The sequence below is a fragment of the Pteropus medius genome, unplaced genomic scaffold, assembly GCF_902729225.1.
Source record: "Pteropus medius unplaced genomic scaffold, Ma_sr-lr_union100, whole genome shotgun sequence".
Lineage (NCBI taxonomy): Eukaryota > Metazoa > Chordata > Mammalia > Chiroptera > Pteropodidae > Pteropus > Pteropus medius.
This window is the reverse complement of record NW_024354503.1, coordinates 6870934-6876650: the sequence shown is the minus strand read 5'-3', so window position 1 is coordinate 6876650 and position 5717 is coordinate 6870934. Positions and strand designations below refer to the sequence as shown.

The following is a 5717-nucleotide window of genomic DNA, read 5'->3' as shown; positions in this document are numbered from 1 at the left end:
AGAAAGAAAATAATTGCAAACACAGAGAATAAAAACGTTCTATAAGCTTAATGCCTACAAATGTTCCTATGTGTAAATAAGCCAGTATTAACATGTTTCAAGTAATTACCTGAACAAGTTAATACCAACTAGAGGTTTATTCATTATACTTTTTAAAATTTGAAACCTTTCCATGAATTTAGGAAAGAAGCGAGGAAGGAAAAGGGGGACTATATGGGATAGTGGAGAGACTGAGGGCTTGAATATCAACTAGAGTGCTATTTTAAATGTTCATTTGTAGGATGATTGAAGTTTGAGAAGGGTGAAAATTGCATTTGGAAGGGAAGATCTAAGGACACTAGGCTTCCACATTCTATAGAATGCTTTCCTTAATTACATCAGATATCAGTGAATATGATCCTCAAAAGCTATGACTGGCAAGTATCTTCTTTCCAAAAAGGCTACAGATATTGAAAAAGTACATAAGTTTTTGTTTGACTTGAACTAGAAGATAGAAAATAAATTGTAAGAAGTTATAAATGACTCCAGATAAGACTCAGTGAAGTTTCCATTAGATTTTCCAATTAATTTAGGGTTCATAACAGTAACAAATTTTTTTTGCCAAACCACAATGAAATTTTAGATGTAGAATTTTTAACATCTTATTTTATGATCAGATCCAAAATATTATAAATGATAGGTCAATTTGATACACTATTGTTAACTATTGTTGTTACCCTCAAACCAAAAATAACCTAGTCCGGAGAAACAAAACTGAGTTCAAGGGTGTTTCTTTGCATACTCTTATTGTCAAAGCATTATGATACTTTCACTGAAGAATACTAAAAAACTGGAGACTGGATGAACATTGACCCCAGAGAAGACAAAGGTAACACACAGACAACAAATAGATAACATAAGCGAAGCCAAAATAACATACCACAAACACTCCACAAGTGCCAAGAAATACAAAGCCCGGAGCTGACCTCATAGGAGGTAAGTTAGTCTGGGAAGGTGGCGAGGAGAATAGGAGCCTCTAGCAAATCTTGGAGGAAGCGATGATCAGGTCATGCAGCTGAGGAATGAGAACCTTCTAGACAGAGCAACAACCTTAGCAAAAGATCCAGAGATAATGCTGGACCATATGTGTGCAGAAGTTGCAAGTGGCTTGATTAAAGGGAATAGACTCTGAAATGTAACTTGGAAAGAGATAGGCAAGAATTCCTTTGGAAGATCATTGGATAAATTAACATTTAGTCCAAGCAGTGGAGGAGAGCCAGAGACTTTATAAAATAAACTTTTCATCTCTGCACTCCTATAATCAAGAATGTAGTCTAAGTTCCTTAGTGGATATTATTGAAGATTTCAGCTCCTCAGTTCAGCCTTCAAAGTTCTCCAGAGAAATCTGAATTCCTATCCTAGCATTCAAGACCCTTCATAATATGTTCTCAACTTACTATTCTAGTTCAATACTCTATTTTTCTCTGATATAAACCTCCCACACAGCTGAGGATATTTCTTTTACATAAGAATATGCCTCTGAGTATTTCTGCCATTGCTTTCTATTTTCACTTCTATCTGAAATGTCTTCCTCACTCTTATCATTCTGTATCCTCTTCATCCTTCATGGTCCAGCAAAGTTTGACATCTTCCATGAAGCCTGCTCTCCAGCCCACAGCAATTTCTACCCCTGTACATTTTTGTTTTGTGCTTATTGTTTATAACACCTATTTAGCACTATTTATAACACATAAGTCTAGTCATTCAATAAATGTTACCTATTATTAAAGTTTCCCACCTGAATACCTTCATTAATAATTGAATGTTTATCCCCCATCAGAGAAATCTTTCCTTATTCAATTCACCATTTAACTTTTTTCCATATCTCTTGGAAATTAATATCTTACCTTTTCTTTAACAGACCATGTCTCTTCTTTCGAAATAATCTTGTTCTCTTAAAGTTCACACTATAACATTTTACTACTCACTATCCATCTAGATGCCATTGCCTAGTGATATCTGGGCCATCTTCCCTTATTCACTGAAAACCTGAGCATCTGGCTCACTTTCTTCTTCCCCAACACTATTATGGTCATTATTTTTGGCAAATCCCACACTCTCATAGAAACAGACCTGATATTCTCACTTCTCAGTTATCTCACCTTCCTTCTAAAGCTTTATTCCTTTTACCCCCATTTGGCCACTGACTCTCATGCTTATACATGTGAACTTGGCACATATTCTCTGAAACAATCATTCCAAACAACTAATTCTGACCATTACTTCTTATTTTTCCAGTTGAATTATTGTGGGTGTCCCACTCCAACAATTATTTAGTTCCACTGGAACTCATTTCTATTGACTCCACCAACAGCCCCCTCACATGCCCTCACTTTCCTCCTTAACCCAACACAGATTTCATGTTGCCTCAGTGATATTGCTCCTTTGCATACACTTTCAATTCTCTTGCCCTTTTATTTTTCTACTGTAACTTCTTACAAAATCCCAAGTCAAGTTAAATCCTATTTATCACCTACCAGAGTAATCGATCATGGCTAGAGAAAAATGTACAACCATGCTTAGATTTCATTTTAATTTTGTGACCCAAAATATCCTGGGAACATTAAACATTCCCTGGAAATTTTACTATATTTTCCTGACAAAATTGCTTTTCCACTACCCAAAATAAATTTATACTATCTCCTCTCTGCCTCCCTAATACCGCCCATTCCTTGTTTCTTACATGACTGACAAAAAAAATGTAATACACAAAAACCCATCTTCTGTCAAATCTAACAATCCTACTGCATCTGTGTTTATAACTTTGCCTTTTCTCCTATTACACTGGATGTTATTAAGACAGGCAAAACTCTCTTCTTGTCACTATATCTCATCCTCTCTTACCTAATCAAGATTTTTGTTTCTACAATTATTTCTCCTTATGCCCTGTATCATCAATTTCCCATTTTATAGTCTATACACAGATTATGTTCTTAAATATATTTGTACATGTAAATAGATATGCATATACTCAAATTTCTCTCTAGCTCCTGTTCTATTTCTTTGTTCTACTGTACAGAAAAGCTCCTTAAAACATGTGGAATACTTTTAGACTGCAGAGAACCACTAAAGATTTTTGTGTTGGCAGGTGGCATGTTCAAGTGAGTTTAATAATGCAAGAAAAATCACTTTGAAAATTGTAAAATTTGATCTGCATATAAACATTACTGTTTTTGATAAAGATGAAAAAGTGATAAAGTTTAAAAATCAATGGAAGTCAGCAGGGACACAAAATAAAGTGAAGAGAGAAAATAGAGAAAGAGACACAGATGAGCAGAAACAAGACACTGGCCATAGAAATATGTAACATTAGATGAGTAAGTGAGACTGTAAAAGGAGATCAATAGAATTTGTATTTAAATATTTTCATTCAGCACTCATTTGACAAATATTAATTCAATACCTAACAGGTAGCTTCTTGTTTAGGTAGTGATTAGTTGATAAACAAGGAAATTAAGTCTCTGCTTTCATAAAGCTTAAGTGAAATAGTGATAATAAATAAACATGTAAATAAAAATATAATTTTAAATAGTAATAGCATGAAGAAAATGAAGCAGCTAAAAAGATGGAAAATTATGAGCAGAGGAGTGGGTTTTTTTTCATAAAGTGTTTGGAGGAGACTCACTGATGAGATGGCAAACCTAAAAAGATGAAAAAGACTGACACATGCAAAAATCCAGGGAAGAAAATTCCAAATAGAAGTAATAATAGAAGTATAAATAATAATTTGATTTTTTCGTCTAAGTACAACAGGGAAGAAAGTAGAGGAATTTTTACAAAAGAAAATTATATGATCTCATTTATGTTTTAAGCAGATCATTAAGACTGTTGTATAAAGCATAGACTATGTAAGTCCAAAGTGAAAATAGGCATTTTGTGTGTGTAAATATACTTGTTATTTATATACATTATATAAAAACTCTGATAGTCTAAAGTTGTCCAGCTCCTTCTTTATATGGTTAAATGTAGCCGTTCGTTTATGACACTTTTGGGGTTTTAGCTTAGATTCCATTATCCCAGATCAAAAGTGATTTCCCTTTCTGTTCTGTTTCTAAAGCGCATTGTCTTCACACACTCATATGGCCCTTTCACATATTACGTTATATTATTTATATATTTCCCTGTGCTGCTAAATTGTAATTTTCTAGGGGACAGAAACCATTCTTTATGCATGGTTGGGTCCTTTATAGCGGGAAACAGAACTATCGATTTATACCAGTGATCAGTATATACCTGATCCACAATTTTTTTTTTTTTACATTTCTATTACCAATTTAACATATTTGTCTTAGACTCTATGATTTAAATTTTTGTAAAACATATCTATTCAGAGTTATGTGAAAAGAACGTTGATCTTATATTGTAACTTGATGGTTTGGATTATGATTGCTATGACAATCTATTCTTGAGGAACTGTGCATCATATAGTCAAGAGGGCAAGTTCTAGAGCCAAATTCCCTAGGTTCAAAATGCCAACTCTCATACTTACTGGCTTTGTGACCTTGGGCAAGATGATTAACATATTTTTTGTGTGTCTCTCTCTCATATTTAACAAGAGGATGATAATTAGTAATTACTTCATAGGTTGTTAAAATGATTATTTGAGTGAAGATATATAAAGCTCTTAAAACAGTGGCTGGCACATGGAAATCATTCACTAGATGTGAGTTTTAATGAGTCTTCCGAATTTTATACTCAAATATTACTACCTCCTACAAAACTGCATAAGGGAAAACCATCTCTTCTGATGTTTCAATTGGTATAATGTAGTTCATGTTTAGGAGACAGATAAATGTTCTCTATCATTTATAAACCTGAAGAATTCTTCATATATAAATCTGTGTCCTGAGCTCTTACTTTAGGATCGAAGCAGGCAGCTCAGTATTGTTTTGTAGATGGTACTTAATATTAAAAGAATGGGCATAAAAGATTAGCCAGCTCCTGATGCTCACATTAAGACTGACAGTTTTGAGAACACACAATTATATATTCACAGTAGCCATAGTTCAAATTAGACTCTTTAAAATTAAACTGACTCCCTTGAGAATGCTCACCTCTAAGCAAATAATGAGATATTTTCTTATGTTAGTATTTGTTAATGAAGAGTTAGAGATTTGAAGGAAACATCTTCTTTACCAAAGAACAGATTAATGGATAAGTCTCTGAGGATTAAAAGCAATTAATACCCAAAGACAAATGGCTGGGACATGATCATACTAATCTATAAGAGCTGTAAATTATTTCAGAAACTCTAGTCAAGATTAAATGGCAGTCTACGGCCATGCTACCCTGAACAAGCCCGATCCCATCTGATCTCGGAAGCTAAGCAGTGTCGGGCCTGGTTAGTACTTGGATGGGGAGATCACCTAGGAAGACCAGGTGCTATAGGTGTAAAAAATAAATTGAAAAATAAGGGATTGTAAGCTGACAAGGTCCTTGCAATCTGTAGGATCAACCAAGGGTTGCCTCCAAGATTCCATGGCAAAGACCAGTCCTTCAGGGTTTATTATTAGAAAATCATATGTTCTATTTTTTTAACCATCGTGAAAGAGAATTTTTAAGTTTTTGTTTTTGTTTTACATAGCAAAAAAACAAACAAACAAATCACATTATTAGATGTTTTGAAATAATTGCTCGCAGTTTAAATTTTTAGCTTGACTTAACGAAACAAATATCAA

General features: G+C 33.8%; 1 pseudogene; it reads left to right on the top strand.

The window, feature by feature from the left end:
• Positions 1-5310: 5310 nt before the first annotated feature.
• Positions 5311-5430, top strand: LOC120596388 (uncharacterized; annotated as a pseudogene).
• Positions 5431-5717: the final 287 nt, after the last annotated feature.